This window comes from Zootermopsis nevadensis, unplaced genomic scaffold (genome assembly GCF_977971745.1).
Source record: "Zootermopsis nevadensis isolate Lab colony 2312 unplaced genomic scaffold, Znev_1.0 Znev_ptg000003l, whole genome shotgun sequence".
Lineage (NCBI taxonomy): Eukaryota > Metazoa > Arthropoda > Insecta > Blattodea > Termopsidae > Zootermopsis > Zootermopsis nevadensis.
The window spans coordinates 8,059,982-8,078,422 of NW_028259135.1; the positions used below are offsets into that span (position 1 = coordinate 8,059,982).

The 18,441-nt window shown below is 38.5% G+C and overlaps 1 protein-coding gene across 6 annotated transcripts in view; it reads left to right on the top strand.

Moving 5' to 3' along the window:
- LOC110838601 (tachykinin-like peptides receptor 86C) overlaps positions 1-18,181 on the top strand; it is a 52,132-nt gene extending 33,951 nt beyond the window's left edge. For 5 of the 6 annotated variants that reach the window (XM_087342262.1, XM_087342248.1, XM_087342253.1 and 2 more), the window contains one exon: positions 16,320-18,181. The gene's annotated coding sequence lies outside the window, so the exon portion shown is untranslated. Of the gene's footprint in view, positions 1-8,207; positions 8,306-16,319 lie in introns of all 6 variants that reach the window. The other variant, XR_015533422.1, reaches the window with a different exon arrangement.
- The last annotated feature ends 260 nt before the right edge of the window (positions 18,182-18,441 follow it).

Genomic DNA, 18,441 nt, shown 5'->3' on the forward strand with positions numbered 1-18,441 from the left:
AATTTTATAGAAAGATAGTATTGTTGTTACAATATTCACGTGTAACATTTCTGCTGATTGCTTATGTTAAGAGTCGCCCTTATGGCCATATGTGTCTCGAGTAATTACCTTGTTCATTCTTTTCATTGTGAGACCTCCGATCAGTACTTGTTGTGCAGTACATTTCATCATTCCGTTGTTGCGATTTACTTAGAAGAATTCTTTCCTGTCTGGTGAGGGCATCTTTGACCTTATTCTTGAGGTTCGTAAATGCAGTTGTTCATAAGAACGAAATTTTGAGTGTGATGTCCCCTCTAAATACTTGTACATAGTTCAATGTATTAAATTTCCTCTGGAACAGCAAATCAGTTTAATTCTTTAAGAAGAAAATGAGTCCAGATTTTTATATCATTCGAGTTAAAAAGTTCTGTTGTGATGAGAACACACTTTCACGAAGCAAACCCCAAAGAAACATGTTAGACTGTGTAATGTTACAACTAGTATCATTAAAAGTTGTTGGTACCTCTCTGGAGCGGTTATTTGCATTTAAAACTGCGTAGTTTTAAGGGCTACAAAATAATCAACTAAGGAAATTCACGTCTGTTTTAATCTCTATTGCCCGAAGTCCTCAATATTCGGTTTGTGTTGTTCAATATTACAGGGAATTCATTATCCTTAAACCCAACATATTTTCCGGGAATGCCCAAGACAGTGTTTGTGTTTGTGACCTACAATTTGCCCTCAAAAATGTTTTGTTATAGGGTCCGTTCTTCTACGGCACATATCTTACGACCTATGAGCGTTTTCAAGGGGACTACAACACAGGACAATTTTGGGAGTGTGGCCTTTACCCCCATAATCTTTCCGCCGAAACAAATTATTTTAGGGGCCAATCTGAATTTTTCAGAAAGAGGCAATATGACGGACTATGGAATAACTTTGGTGGAGACTGTTTCTATTAAAATGCTAATTAAGGAATACAAACATTTAACATGAATAACTACTTTCGATTGCTTATCATTTGGAAAATTAGTTACATATTTGTTCGGTTTCTTATTTATGCAGAATTTTCAGGACAACTTCTACTACGCAGTAAGTGGAGAAGTGTAAGAGGCTAGTGGCCCACCACAATTACAGATAAAGAGGTTCATTAATGTTAATGTTGCCGATTTTTACTAGCTTACTGTGTCGAAAAAAGTTTCACGTGTCTCTCTGAAAATGTCTGCAGAAGGGCGAAGGCTCAGACTGGTCTCCAACACCTGCACACACGGAACTGTGTAGAAGCAGGAAGTATCTCTCTTAAGGGAGACATTTCACATTGTTTTCTGTTCGTGGCTAATAATTCCCTACGATTGGGAGTTTAACTTAAATGGAAGCGAAAAGTAGGTCTATTACAATGGTACATAAATGCCATTCACATCTACGAAAAGAGTCTTATTGACAAATGCCTTAGGTTAGGGTAAACAGCGCGTGGCGGGACGGTTGTGAGATGTTGGATAAGCTCAAGGCCACGGAGAGGGGAATGAGGGGAAGTGTTCTCATTACGTAGTTGCAGGAGGGTTAGTTGACTCCTTGATTTCGTGCATCAAAGAGGCCAAAAACAAGTGATAGGTGAAGGACAGATGGGGCACGTGGAGACGACAAAGTGATCAGACCGGAGAAGATGCCGAGTATATTTCAAAGGTACGATTTAACAAATGAATTCGGGAAGTAACTGAGACACAGAACGTTATTAATGCTGCTCTAAGTAAGCACGTGCATTGCCAAAACTTAATCAGATAAGGAAAAAATGTTTGGAACACAAACTGCGAGGAGAAGTGAAAAATCAGTTGTCTAGGAAATGCAAATGAAAGGCTAAACTGTTTATAAATGTGATTTCTGGATTTTAAGCATGCTTTTTTGTAATCGTATCTTTATGCTCGAAACCAGATTTGCTTATTTGTTAAACGAGCGTGTTTTACATCGCAGCCAATACCATGTTAGATGCGCTTAACATATTTTAGGGAACCAGTTCAATCGTGGAATTTGCTTTTTATTACCTCATAAACGCTAATTTTTCGCGTTTCCGTGTGCTTAACCAGTAGTAAACGAATTAGACACGGTAGTAATATAAGCAAGCAGACTTTACCGAAAACTAATTTTAAATTTTGGTAATTTTGACCGGCTGGTGAGTATTCAGATTAATCCATTAATAAATCGTTGTATTAGTGTAGTTACACACAAAATGAAAATGTGCAGTTTTATCAAGGATGGTCGTGCTCTATGTCGTGGGTCGAATGTTGGGGTGACGATTGTCCTGATTTGTTTTTAATGGCGTTCCGTTGAGAGAGATTGTAAAATACGTCTTTCACAAATCTGTAGCCACTTCTACAACTCCGATTTAAAATTTTGTTTCAGAGCTTATAGACCCACGGTTATTGGAAACTCTTTTGTATCTGTAATCATGAATAATTTCCAGGTGTTGGCAAACGCCAGTGCATTCTGTCAGATGGTACAATTAGTGATGTGGATGGAAATGAGAGTTGTGCAAATTTACAAAGAGAAACCAATGAATATGATCCTGTGATAGTGATGAATATAATTAAATAACGCTTTATGACCACAGAGGTAAATTGGCTAACGGTATTTGAGGAAATAATTGCTGTTTATTCTGAGAGTCGTATGAACTCTAACCATGGACAAAATTAATGTTACGTTGTTTAAGTAGCTAGCACGTGTAGCTGGCTCTGGGCTTTGAAGGATTAATTAATTATACAGATCACGTTGCCCGAGGCGTGGGTCTTCTCCGTTGAACACTGCGATGTTGGGTTTGAATCCCACCGAAGGTGAGTGCGTGTGTCATCTTCTATATGTGCAGGTCTGCGTGGGTGCCTTGGGGCTGGAAGATCCCCACGTCAAGTAGGAAAATTGGTGGATAATTCTCCCGAAAGGCCAGAGGTTTACTTTGTGCAGCTGTAATGCCTAAGTTCTAGCCGTAATGAATGGGTTATAAATAAACTGCACTGATAATGGGAAATGATTGCTTTGATGTGCGAATAACATCAGAATTCTAGTGATTCACGCACATCGAAGTCGGACAAGTTATTTGTCTGAAATTTCACATCCGTAACAAGAATGATCTCCCCGCACCCTTGAACACTGAAATTGAACGCAGCTGAATAGTTAGCGGCCCTGCTTCGTGGTGGAAGATCCCGGGTTAAAATTTCATTGCGGAGTCTGGCTATTGTGAATGATGAATTTCGTGGTTTTCTTCAGCCCCTCCATGCAAATGTCGCTTCCTTTCATTTCCTTACCAAATTATCATTTTCGTTAAAAATTATCCTATCGCTCGGTGCTGTATGTTTAAGGTAAAGACAGTCTCGAAATTACGCCAGAAATAAATAAGATAAATATTCCTCCCTTTCAATAAACAGGATAGAATTTAATAAGACTATGCTTCGATTTCTGTGGGTTTTATTGAGATAAGAAATTTGAAATCAGTGACTGTCGAGAGATCTGAGATCATAACCCGTACTCGAAACTCAGACGCTCATCCAGTAGTCGTTTTCTTTATTGATTGATCTACAGTGACTCATAAGTCTTTTTAAAATTTTACCTTTCTTCATACGCTCATCTAAAAAGCTCTTCGAAGTTCAACGGAGAATGATTTTATTTTGTATGTTGATCCCCTTTCCCTTTCCCTTTCTTATCTTAACGCATTCGCAGAAAAACTGACGAAGCTAATGGTAGCAACATTTGTGTAATATAGCTTTCTGCCGTGTGGCGTCTATACAGATAACTTGGTTAGGTATAAATGTCACATACACTTAGTAATATACAGTATCCCATTATACCCATTCACTCACTCGCTCTATGGTGCAGAAAATTCTTTGACGAGTCCATTGTATGCTCGACTTGTCAAACATTAGTCCACTCTTTATAAAACCCCGAAGGTTCGTCACCGAGTTCACAAAGGCCTGCCTCTGGACTCTATCTTAAGCCTGCTGCATCCAGTTCGCTTCATCAATGTCTATCTCCCTCAAGTCCATCTTAATGTTATCCTTCTACCTACGCCGAGGTCTTCCCAGCGGCCTCCTCCCTTCAGGTCTCCAAACCAGTACCTTGTAAACAACCCTCCCTTCCACCATGCATGCCTCATGTCCTGCCCACCTCATCCTCCTCGATTTAATCACCCAGACAATATCAGGTGAGGAGTAGATGCCGTGAAGCTCATTATTATTTAAAGTTTGTCCACGATCTGTCTCCCTCCCTTCTAGGTCCAAATATCTTCCTCAACACTCTGCTCTCAAAGGCCCTCAATGTATGTTCCTCGCTCAAAGTAAAATACCAAGTTTCGCACCCATACAGTACAACTGGAAAAATTACACTTTTGTACATCTACATCCTTTTGTTGTGAGAGGGGTGGACAAAAGATTTTTGACTGAATAATAGCAAGCATTCCCTGAACTTAATCTGCCCTTGATTTCGTCATGGACTTCATTCTGACTTTTTAGTATCATCCCCAAGTACTTGAATTTCCTCAAATTTTCAAAATATTATTTTGGTTCTGTCCTGAATTCTGATGCCGAGACATGATCATGTACTTTGTCATTTCTGCATCTATTTCTTGACCAACATTCGTACCAGCCCTTGAGAGTATTTTTGTATTCGCTTTTACAGTATTTATATCATCAGCAGAGACCAACAGCTGATTTGTCCCTTTCAGTTCGAAACCGCCCTGATTTTTCCTGATGGCATATTCTAAGGCACAATATAAAAGCAGCAGCGACAGAAAATCTCCTTGTTACGGGCCCATTCTGAGTAGGATATGCATCGAACAAATATTTACCTACACGAATTTTACTAGAGCTTTCACTTAAACATATTTTTATTAGCCTGATGCTTCTTAGGTACACCAAATTCAAGAAAAATATTGTAAAAAAGTCCTATAATGCACCTGTCTTAAACATCGTATTTTTCAGTGTTTTATTCAAGATTCTATTTTGTCTTCTAAATTTCTTTAGTCCATTACTTCAGCATATTCACTTTTTATTAGACACGAAACTAAATTATCATGGCCACATACTTCAGCTTTTGACAGAATCAAATTAGGCCTATGTTGAAATAAAGTTTAGAATAAATTAATGGCTTTAGGGAGAATTTATCATAATGGAGACAGTATCGTATTGCGTCACCTACCAGTTCCCAGTAAAGCTGCATAGAAAAATCCGACCACAGTCTTACGCATTTTATGTTCATTTTTCTGTAGATGCAAGATGCAGAGATCTTAGAAATAAACGCCCTTTCACAAACTGTAAAAATTACCTCAGAGAAATATTAGCTGAGTTTTTTCAAGGTTGTCCGATGTCGCGGTTTTTTGTTCAAGTACAGAGGATAGTGACCAAAGACGCTCTCACCCTGAGCTGTCAATTGGCGTGTGTTCGTGGGCCTTTTTCTGGGATGACAGCGAAAGAGGAATTTCTCGGAAAGACTTATTGTTCTGAAGCCGAGAAGTAAGGATCGGGAAGGTAGCTCGTGATACTGAGCTCCTATTGTCCCTTGTATTCGCTTGCAGTCAACTTGCCAAACTGTAAAAGATTCCATAGTCTCATGGCGGTGAAGATGGACTTGGTAGGTGGACACCAAGTTTTCTTTAGGGATAATGATGGAGGCGGCATGTTCCTCCGAAATGTTTGTAATGTGCCTTCAAGTCCGCACGGTATTATAACACAGAACACCAACATTGACAATTAGTAACAGATTTTAATCAATTCTGTATCTAAGAAACAGTGTTTTTGACGGCAAGGTTTTGTTACTTTTGTACAATATTAATTATATTTGGTAGTGTAAAGAATTTTGCACCTTATTCGTTGAAAGAGAATAAAAAAGTTCTGTTAAGTTAGTTTAAAATCATGACATAAAACAGGTCAAGTACGTACTTATATCCATGTTTAAATCTGTTGTTTAACCGCTAATTATAGTCAGATAAAATTGCTGTACTTTAATTAAATTGCTCGGTTCACCAACACCCCTTTAGTCGGTTCTGATTTTTTTTTAAATACGCGTTGAGTGAAGCTGCGTTTTTACTCTGCGGGGTTAAACATTTAAATTTTACTCGCACTGTTGTGTACTTCTAACAAAATAACAGGCCTTAAAAATTTCTGCCGGAAACCTGATGTGATAAAATAGTAGCTGGTGAAAATTTTGAAATAGATATTATAATGTGATTGGGAGACTCGATTCATCTTGTTTTGTGAACACGGTAATGCTCTTTAGGTCGAAACAGAGTCAGCCCAAGTGCAGAGAGGGATATAGGCCTATGGCTGCTTGAATTTTGTGTTTTTTTTTATTATAGACATGCTTGCGTAAGATCTGCCCTTTTAGACTTCATCTTAATATTTAACGTGATTTGCAACAGTGTTCCCCTCCTGGATAATACTAGCAAATAAACTCAGTCGTATTGATTGCGACTTAAACATCCGCTGGGAAATGTTTCTCTCGTGCACTTTCGTAGTCTGCAGAATTGAGCAGAGAAATTTTAGCCTCTCAGTCAAGAATGGAAGAAATGCTTTTATGTCGTTATTGTAACGTGTAGAACAAATTACACAGTCTCTACAGACAATTTCTTAAATAATGAATTACTGCTTTTAAGTTCTGAAACAGAAACAGTGTTCCTGGCTACAAATGTCTTGAGTTAGCTTAACCGGACAAGGCATTTCGTGTGCAAGTACAGTTTCATCATGAGTTTTATTCGTGAGCGACTTTAACTGGATGTAGGTTTAACAAACATAAATCCTGTATTAATTATTATTTTCCCTTCGATGTATCGTTGCAGAAAAGGGTGATATGGTTAAATAGGCCCGTGGAAGATATTGTTCAACGGCAGGTGTGGGGGGGGGGATCTGGCAAGAATACGCGAAAGAGAAAGTGTTTGAGGCCCTAGGTGTATATTGAACGAGAATATTAAAATGGATGTTCAAAGAGTTCAGTGTCGGGCATTTTATAAAACGTTAATAAACCTTTCGCATCCGTCAAAGGTGTTGTGTGACCATCCGAGCGAATATCTGCTGTCCGATTATGATTCTGTTTCATGGAGTTTGTTTCGTTGTGTCAGTGGTAGACACGTAAAAAAATGTTATCCCATCTTTCGGATACTTATGATGGGCAAATCCCGACGTGTTGTTATGGTAACGTGAGCTTCGATTATCTCGTGCTCCAAAGCACGTGCCCTTGACCCAGTTATGGACAGAGTCCAATCAATGGCAGAACATTTCTGCCTCACTGAACCAACAGGGTTAATTACTATCACAGTGGAATCCTCGTTGTTCGTTGTGATTTAATGTAGGACTAAATATTTTGCTTGTAGGTCCATCTCCTTGTTTATTGCACAATGCGAAACTTCAAAAAAAATCGTGGATTTAAGAAGTTGTAGATGGTAGGTCCACTGAAACGAGAATACGTCCGCGATAAGCGATGTTGCTTTTCATGTCGATTTGTTGGTAACAATTAATGCGGAACATTTCGCGACAATGACGAACGAGTAGATGCCGATGTTTTGGGGTTTGATTTCTTTGATTCCTGCAGTTTGTTCGGTGGGGTTTCTCTGTTGTTTCTCATCCTTCATCAGATAACACGTACTACACAGATTTCTCGTCCATCCTGTTGCAAATTTTGTGGCATAGATTCTATAGCAGTGACGAGAAGTTCTGAGTGTGACCATAAAACAATATCTGGCGAACATACGTCATAATACGTATAAAGCCCGGCTTTTCATTCATATAGGCTCAGTGCATTTATGTATGTTGTGAAACAGTTTGCCCTGGGAATGTTTTATTATCATTTGTTTACCCTAGTTCACTTCTGTGTCTGTAACTGGCTAGTCCCTGTGTGTTCAACGGCTTATATGGAATGCAGCAAGACTTGTGACACTTTCGCACCGATTACAATGTACGATCAAAAAGCTCAATCGATCGGCTAAAATGTCACACTACTGTAGTTGGTCCACACACTTTCTTTAGTAGTTAATGATAGAAAACATTTTTCTGAATCGCGTGTTCTTAATTTCATAATAATGGAATGCTTAATTAAGAAGTGATTTCTTATGAAGTAAGATTATGTGAAGTGGGGTTAGCTATTTTGATATTTTTGTTTTAGAAAATTAATTACTGTAAAGAACAGAGTTTATAAAGATTTTTCGTCAACGGAGATAGATAAATTCGCTCTAAAACATGTTAAAACTTGCTTTGCAGAGGAAGCAATCTTTCAAGTGGATTTTGATGTTGAGAAGTGGAATTACTTGTGTTGACGATGCTGGACTATCAGGTCGATGTTTATCGACGTAAATAAGGTAGTACTCAAATGTACCAGGTGATATAAAACTTTGTAAGGAAAACTTGAGGCGAAGAGGCGCTTTGCATATCCAATCGTAAATATGTGGATAATATTAAAATGAATGTTAAAGTAACAGTCTGTCGTGTAGTCTGGTGAAAGTTTGCCGACGTTTCAGAGGCGGTTGCAGCCTCGTCATCCTAATGGAGGCAGCAAGCACCTCTGAAACGTCGGTAAACTTCTACCAGACTACACGAATCAACAACCCAGAAGACGGCCATCTTTGGTGGTTCACTTGACTTCGGCTGAGAGAAACCGTATGAATCAGATCATGGTTCGTTTATGAAATAAATTATTGTGATTTAATCATAATAATAAGAGTAATTGCCAAGAACTTATTAGAGTAAATCAGCGGCAAAGTGTGTCAGTGCAATGCAGGCATCGAGGGTCGCGACGTAATTCTCCGTCTCTGCAATTCGTTGCTTACAAGCTCCTTCTTATGTTTATTATGTGGATCAGTTGCGATAACACTCACCGGGAATGAGGTCGCCATGGTAGCGTGATATTTCTTAATGTAAAGTAATCCTATTAGCGCTGCCATGATTGCTCGATATTTTCATCATCATTAGCAACAGCATTAAGCTCTTCGTCTGTTCCTGTTACAAGAATTAAAACTTTTTTATAAGAATTTCCTGACATCTCAAGCTTCCGGTTTGTATCGATAAAGCAGCTTCGATATTCGTATTCATTCTTCATTCTATATTATTATCCCATCTATTCGTCATTTTACAGGGTAATTACTTCCGTGTACCTGAGACAAGCCTTGTCCCTGAGGTACGTAGTGCAGCAGCCAGTTCTCAAATACATTTTGATTTTTAATACGTGTTACATGCATTAAACAGATTCAGCGTGATGCATTATTATATATTGTACATGAGCGTCTTTCGAGTGACGTAAGATGCTCCTAAAATGGCGGTTTTCATAATTTCCCTAATTTAGTGTTCGCCCGGGATGTTGGCAAAATATTTTTTGAGTGCCTTGGAGATAGTTTCAGTTTCTCCTATAATTACTGCAATTACTTTTGCTTTCACTTTCCACGTTCGTTGTATTTCAAGATATTCTCCGCTTTCTTCTTAATTACATTTCTGTCGGTTGGTATTGCTATATGAAGCAAGAGACAAGTTATTATTGTTATCATCATTACTATACTTGTCTTTCCCGCTCTCAGGGAATTCGCCTCCCCCTTCTACATTCTTACACTTTTTCTCCCGTCAGCATCCATAATTCAAACGGCTATAACCCTATACAATTTTAGTAAGTTTTCGCCTTGGTATTACTCTAGTTACGTGCGTCTTATATTTTGACACAACTCTTAGAAGTGTAAATAGTGTCCTGTTAACATCATTGTCCCTCTCAGAGTCAATTCTTAAGCGTGAGTAATCAAAATTTATACTTTATTCAAGTATTTTCTTACCTCAATATTTGTTCTTGTGGATTATCTATTTGTGAGGTAAAATGTGCGTAGTTTCTTCCTCTGAGACGCTGCTACCTATCTACAAGTCCAAGTACAGAAGACTGGGCAGCTGTCACAGAATGCAGCACATCGAAATGTGTTCAGAGAGGAGTATCAAAGCTGCCTGCTTCGTGGTACAATTGTTTCTCCTTTATAGCGAGAAAAGACGGGGGATCTGTTTCACCCTCACAAGTTCGTGCTCATTACAACTTCAAATAGACCCTCATACGTTGGAGGATATGGCGCATGCGCCCAGAATTAAACCATTCCCTAATTAATTTAGACCTACGTACGAGTACCCTTTGGTATCGCGTGTCCATATTCCACTAACTAACTAACTAACTAACTAACTGACTAACTAACTAACTAACTAGATGGGTTGAGGAACCCGAACTTTCATCACCGTATTAGGCAAAGCCCTCCACCGGTCCCTTTCCTGGGCCAACAAAATCCAGTCTCCTTCAACTCCTATCTCCCATAGATCCCGCCTGACATTATCGGGGTTTATAAAAGACGGAAAATTCTGGACTATCTGAGCTACTGCCAGCTTCTTAAGAAGGATTCTATTCCTTTGAAATTCATTGAAGGCCAGTTGTCGCCAATCATAGAAAACAGAATAATGTTGACTGTGGTTCTCACTGCAGTGTATTTCTGTTCAGGAAATGCCCAGAAAGAACTTATTTCTTTATAAATAATAGATTCAATTGTTACATTGCTAGATTCGATGGAATCTCGGTTACAATTCCATTATTTTAATCGCGGTGGAGCTTTATAATATGTGCTCTACACCGCTTAATGTTAGGTTGATATAATCGGGTAGGACGAGGTGGACGTTGCATGTAATGAGGTACAATATTCCAGCTTTAAAAACTCCTAGGGATAAGTCAAATGAGAGACCAAGATGCGTATTGAAGGATAATATTAAAATGTTTGAGGGCGTGTGTGGACTGGTATAATCTAGTTCAGGATAGGATCCAGTGGGCTGAATAAGAGAATAACTTGTGGCTTCCTCAATGTGAGGTGGTAGGTCCTGTCGCCACTTTGTTAAATTTGTCTTATAGAACAAACGTTTACAAATATGTATAAATTCTAAGTCATAAAATATGGTGCCCATGTAGGATGGGTTTTCTGTAACTGTTCTTTTCATAATAACCTAACCTGTAAAGCGATTTTCTATAAAGGACTAATTTTTCAAACGTTTATCACCATGTTAATAAGAGTCTTGTGTCCGATGAATCCAGTCAAATCCTTCATACGTATTTATTTTTATTAAATTTTAATATTACCTTTGTAGTCCACGCTTGGATTTCTGGCTTAATTTTTTATACATTTCACACCTTTCTTGGCTCTTTCAATTTATATTCTTATTTAATGTCGCGTCCTTTTTAGTTTTTATTCACTGGATTTGCGAGTTTGTATTCAGACGAATGTTTCTCGTCTTTCCCTCGGCCTAAAACACAGGGGCAGTAATAAGATTGTGTACACGCCGCCCGGCCATGTCAAAATGGAATAGCAGCGAAATTCCACGCAGTTCAGTGTAATTGAATTTGTCAGGGACATGACGTGAACTCTCAAAGACTTTTTCAAAGAGGTAACATACTCTTTGTTTAGGTTATAGGTTGTATGCTTCACTGGATCAAAACACCAAAGAAGACTTAAGATACTCATGCCTGACTAACAGTATCACGTTAATTGGAATTATGTCTACTGAACCGAAAGACTTGATTTAGTACGAAAACCACATATGTAAATAAAGATAAGAGAATTATTTCATTACTCAACGCAAAACATAACCCTGTTTCTTAGGCCTTCGAAACGCGACTAGGTAACATTAAAAAACGCCGTAGGTCTAATTTTGTTCTGTCTCATACATTAAGGAACAAACAGACATTGACTGTTGATGACAAAGTTCTGACAAGAAAACGCGAAACTACGGAAACAAATTACAGGAGAATGTATTGCATAATGAGGCACTTCGTAATTTGTACTCATCCTAATCACTAGCAGTGAAGGAGTCAGAAAACTTGTTGGCCTGTTCCGACCTCATTCGTACTTCACTATTCACCAAACGTTATGTTGAAAGTGTTGGTAGCATGTTTATGAAACATCGAATGGAACGAGACTGTAGAATAAATTACGATCGAAAATCCCACCGAATTCACTCAGCGTTAAAGAAATATTTCTGTGTCATATCCAGGACATGCAAGGGTTTTTGTAAATACTGAAAGGAATGTTCAGGTTCCATAAAATGTATTCACGTAATCAGATGAGTGATTATCTTCTAAAGAATTACTCTGCTCCACAAGGGCTTCTTATTTCAGGGACCGACTGTCCTTATTAAGGCCTACCGTGGTTATTTTCAGTTGCATTGGATCCAGGACTGCGCGGGCCCTAGAACCAATCTAGATTAAATAACCATGGAAAACATACCCGCCTCTGTCGAAAGTTTAACCCTGTTTGTAGCTCATTTTACTAACGTTACAGGGTTAGTAATATACAAACGCACGACTGAAAATGTCCTTGTTAATAAATTTTAATTTCTGTATAAAGCAGGGTCTATATTTTATATTATTGTCATGAACACTCTTCTGCTGCGTTTTGTTTATATTTGAATGTGTAATTAAATATTGTCCTGATTTAACAACATCAAATCTAAATAAGGTGCTATAAATGGATTTTTAATTAATTCTTAACATTCCTATCCCACATCTTCTGCAGGTAGCAAAATATAATTTGCTTGGTTTTTTTAAGGCAGATTATATCAATACGAGTTTTCATTCCACCAAACATCTCTATTAACCGGGTTTCCAGGAATTTCGAAGCTGGTTGTGTGTGTTTAATAAGCCTGCATCTCTTCTGCTCCACGAAACACGTTCTTTTGTGATACACTGACATAGACAGCTCAGTTAGAACGAAATATCAAAGACAAAATCTTTTCTCGCAGTTCTTATGGCTTCAAAGCGAAAAGGAAAACTCACTCACAGATTATTTACCACGAATCGATGATTCCATACCGAAATATTAAACGCATATAGAGAGCAGTATACTTGTTAACAGTCAAGCCGTAAGCAAGAACTCTGTTCGAATTTCGATTACCTTACTAACTGCCCTATTTCTTATTCCCTCCAGGGTAGGTTAACTAGCTCCATGGAGCAGCGTTTTTCTTCATGATTTTATATAGAATGCTCAGCTACAAAAGAAATTCCTTTACGTTTCAAGGAACCAAACTGTTTATCATGGTGATCACATCAGCCCGAAACGTTTCTTGTCCTGAGCCAGATGAATTCAGTCTACATAATCCAACCATTTGTTTCTAAGATTCATTTTAATATTATCTTTCCGTTTTGCCTAGGCCTTTGAGCGCTTTCAAACCAGAAGTCCGTGTGCACTTTTCATCTTCCCATGCGCGCTACATTTCACGCCCATCTCATTATTTTTGATCTGTTTACCCTAATATTACCTGGGGAAGGGTACAAGTTGTGAATCTCCACGTTATGCAGTTTTTCCAAGCTTCAACATCCTTCGTTCCAAATGTCCAGGGTGTTTCAGGCAACTTCCTTGCACACAGGCGCCTGTACAAATCTTACGATGGCTTTCTCGTCTCAATCCAAGCCCCATAACCTCTTCAACCGAATTAACGCCATTGCAAAAGCTAAGAACCAATCAGTATCCGGCTAAAACCTTGTCTTTTTTCGAATATTGCTTTAGTGTTTATTTCTTAATTACGTGGGTTATGTGGTTAGTTCGTAGGTTATTTAATGACGACATATCAACTGTGGGAGGGTGATCATGAGTTGTAATTCGCAAGGCGAGGCAGAGAATAATCGCCCTCTGTTTTACATCAATAGTCTGCAGAATCTGAGGAAAGTAGGTAGCCCACCCCCGTTGAACAGATAAGCTGATAGTCGCTCAGCTTGTCAGTAAATATTATAATTGTATCAACATGACGCGTCATCCTAAGCTTCAAATTTTCTGAATAAACTATCTTCATTGCTTAAGCTTTGAGCGCAGTCTGAATGAAACGGCCCCAAAAGTAGTGACAAATTCTTTATAATTCTGCTGAAATGTAAATGTACGAACTAAAACTCTCATTTTCTTCATCCTTCGAGCTGTAAAATTAATCCACGTGGAGAAAACCAAACAAGTAACAAGTATGTAATTGCGATGTTGTTTTTTTTGTCAGCTGTGACGTCGATAAGTGACGCCTTGTTATAGGGACGGAAGCTCAAACGCCCACGAAATGAAACGATCTGTAGCCGCCACATTACAAACAAAGACCCTTCTACGTCAGGGGTAACTAGGTACTCGTTCCACGCAGCTTACGTTTGCATTTTGTCATAATCCCACGTAGATTATTAAGATTCTTTTAGAAAATGTATGTGTTACGATGCCATGTACATCTACTCTTCGACAAAAGTTCAACATCAGAGATGGGCTGGGCATGTAGTATGAGTGGGAGGCACAGAAAATTGTGGGGCACCAAGGAATAGATAGGATTGCACTATTAAAATGGAGGTGAGGTTTTGGACTGGAATAATCTGGCTCAGGATACGGTCCAGTGGCGGATCTGTCTACGCGGTAATGAAATTTTAGCTTTCATTAACGGCGGGAAATATCTTAACCAACTAAGCGACTACTTCGTTTTGAAAAACGACAGTTCCATGGAGTTAATAAGCAATATTCTGGTGTACGTAGAACGTGATTCAATTACCTCGCCCAATTTCACTCACAAATTACATTTATAAAAATTATAGGTTTCAATTTTTGGAGTCAATTAATTTCCTATACGTTAACGCTGACATAAAAGTAATAACACAAAAATAAAAATTAACAATTAATGTCATAAAACAACATTTCAATTCCATACAATTCCATTATTGCAGTGCGTACGATCAAAAAAGTGACTAAGGCAGGCAAACATTAATAAATATATAGGCCTATCCTGATTCCTGGCTCTGTAGAAGCTCTGGTTAACATCTGTAGCCTTTGGAAATAGTTTGCTACATGTTATATGTGTCGCCCTTGGTGGACTAGTAGTTAGCGTGCTCGCCACTGGACCCGGGTTCAATCCTGACCGAGGTCGATGGATTTTTATATGTGATAAAAATCCGTAGCACAACTTCCTTCGGAGGGGAAGTAAAGCCGACGGTCCCATTTCGTAGATTTACGACATGTAAAAGAACCTTACGAGAATGATACGAGATGCTTCGTAAGCAAAATTCAGCGGCCATTTCTCATCCACGTATCTCCTGATTAACTGCTAGATGGCTCTGGCAGTCAAATCAGGATTGAGTAGAAATTGTGCAGAGTCAGTGGGCTGGTCACTCACTACTCACAAACGCACACTTCAAAGACCAAGAAATATCCGAAAAGGAGGCGGCGACAACCCACAACCGGGTTGTTGAGTTAAGAAACAACTACAACATGTAATATGAAAATTTTATTGTGTTCGTTTCTTTGTTCGTGAATCTCTAATCACTGAACGTTAGGGAATAAGACGGATTTGGGCAATTATAATCGGATAACGGGCTTTATATTAGAAGTTTTTTGTTTTGTAATATTTCAAAAAATTTACGACGAAAAAGTAAAAGATAGTACGAAGGGTGGTGATGGGATAATCCTTCGATTCCCATCACAGGCATTAACTTTTTTTTAGCTTAGCGACTGTCTGCAAATGACGTCAGTTGATAATGGGGTAGATTACCTTCCTTTTGGTTGACTTACCTCAGGTTAGGTTAGGTTAATGATTCTCCGCAGAGGGTGAATCACAGAGGCATCATATTGCTTGACTACAAGTACATTAAAGATTGCGTGATTTTTGGGGTTAATATTAGATAACTTTGAAGATCCCTGTCTGCTGTCTTCTGGGTTGTTGTGCTGTATAGTCTGGTAGATTTCCACCGTTTCAGGGTTCATACTGCTTCCGTCATCAGGTTGTACTTGACGAAAGTCCTCATCATTATGTTGGTTATTTTATATTCGAAGCAGAACGGAAACCGTGATATTCGCATTTTAAAAATTCGTGCCATGACAGTCCATCTTCTTGTTTTGCAGAAGGGACTTTATACAAATAGTAATCGCCCCACATCGCAGAAGCTAATGATGCGGAATAATAGGCTTATGAGTGAAGGACATTTCTTATCAGAGCTCCCTTCGTCTGTCACGTCTAGTGGAGCGCATTGGAGAGAATTCCATGCTAATTCATCTGCACCAGAACTTCCACATTTACACACAGAAACACGCTGAGGAAAACGTAAAACTGATCGTTGCCCTTCGCATCAAACTAATATTTTCACATGAGATGTAAGACTAAAGTTGTTCGTGTGTTCTTAAGCACCAACCAATTTCGGACTCCTTTAGAAAATGGAATTAAGTGCTGGGTAGGACACTGTGACAATGAGTGGGTAGAACGCAGTTAAACTGCAGATCCGATTTGAGGCGGCAAAAAAAAAATCCGTTCCAAACTAAGTGCGGTTCCCTGAAAGCGACAGTAACTGTTTGTAATTTCTCTGTGTTTCAGATGTGCTTGTCGGAGGGAAGCGATGGAGTAGTTAATTCAATTGAACAGGTTCACAGTGACAATGCGGAACCATGCCCATGGAATTAACGCGTTCGGCAAAGCCACAAAGTCTTCCTTGTCTCTGTCAATTCCACACGCCTGTCCCGTGGCGCATCGCGTCCACATATTCTGAAATTTCTGTTACGTTTTAAAGTAACTATATGGAGAGTAGTCCTCAAGAAGCTATCACGCCTTATGCAGTCCAATTTCAGACACTGTAAATGGGAGAATGAATCCAGTAATATATATTAGGAATGAGGAATTGGAAATGTTTTTTATAATAATAAGTATTGTATAGTAAGCGAATAGCTTATCTAGAGACAATTACGTTACAGCTGTGTACTGTAAAAACAGAGTGTCAGGCGGACAAATCCTTCTGTGTAAATAATCTAACTAACAAATGTTAATCATGATTAACAATATCAGTCTTTATGTCTTAACTAGCATTTTATGTAATCTACTTATAGAGACTAACCTTCTGGAGAAGTGGCGTTTCTAAAATTAATAAGTTAACTAACTCCGTGTACCTTTTTGAAAAATGTGTTAGTGATCTAGCTGACCAAGAAATTCCCATCCGTTCTGTAATCCGAAATTGCACTGCCGTGTTCACAAAAGTCAGCAATTGGATCTTAACTAGAGCTACTTGAGTTCAATCTGCACCGTCGCATCATATTTGTTTAAAATCCATAGGCCTCCCAAGTGGTACCCATTTTCCAGGTTTTCTGATTGAAATTTTATATGTATTTCTTATCTGGTGTGTGCTACATGCCATGCCAATCTCAGTCTCGTTGATTTGATCGCTCCCCGCGTAGGTTAAATTCCCATTTATCCTGTTATTTCACTTAACTTAAGTCCGAACATTCTCCACAGCACTCGGTTCTCAAAGACCCTCAGCCTGTGTCTGTCCGTTATAGTGAAAGGTCAGGTTCTACACACGTATGGAAACAGCTAAATTATAAATCTATTATTTTTATATTTACGTTGCTAATTATGAAACGGAAAGCCACAATGTTTGGAAATACAAGTTAACAAGTAATTTTAATCTGCATCAACGTGAGTGTGGTGTTTTATTTGTTACTAGTTACTGCCTTTAATATCTACTTAAAATTTACCACAATTTTGACAGTTTTGTTATCTGTTGATTTGTCTTGCGTTCTGGTGACGGTAGGGTTAATCTGATTTTCTGGGCCCAGGTTAGGGTAATTGACAGGCTTTTGTTTTCGCGGCGATTAACGTTCGATTCTCTGGACGGCGGGGAGTTCATTTACCAGCTAAGCGACTACCGTATTCTCAAGGTGTTTCAAGGCAGTTGATTTAGTCATTTGAGGCAACTCACTTTTTCCAGGATTTTGGTCTGCATTTGTAGTTTACATAAAATATCGATGAGGACATAAAAACTGAAATTGGTCTGAACACAGGATTTTTTTTTTTAAATTTCAAGTTCACTATGAATCTCTCAGTTGGTATTAACATTTCGGCAAAATACATTTTGAAATTTATGATTTACACCGTTGTTATACAAAGTATTTGTTTCAAACTGAAATCAGTTTGGCAGGTAATAAACAATTTAAAACTGGCAACAATATCAAAATAAACAGAGTTTTAGCTTCAGTTTGTTTGATATCAACAATAAGCTTTGTACTGCATGTAGCTGGCAGGGAGGCAGTTCCATATTTCAGAAGCTCATTACAGGATCACTTTTCAAAGAGGTTTTGTTTCCAGCACTGTATAAAGTGGAGCCATGGTGAATTACGATAAACAGATGTAACTTCCCAACACGTTTGTGAATTCCGCTTAAAAATAAATGATATAATCCGATTCCAGTTGCTAGTTTTTATTTTTATAGATTATTCTCGATGACGGGTTTTGTTTTAGAGCTAGAGCAAAATTATGTGACTATCGTGTGTGTTGCAAAGCGTTATAACAAAGGCCTCGAGGACAAATGTTAGTTCAAACACAGTGGATCTCAACATTTTATTAATTCGTGGGCCGGTAAAAGAGCAGTAACTTACCTGTCTTAAGACTGGATAACACAAAATATATTTACAAATTAAATTTTTCGGTTTGTCTTCTTGGTTGCAAT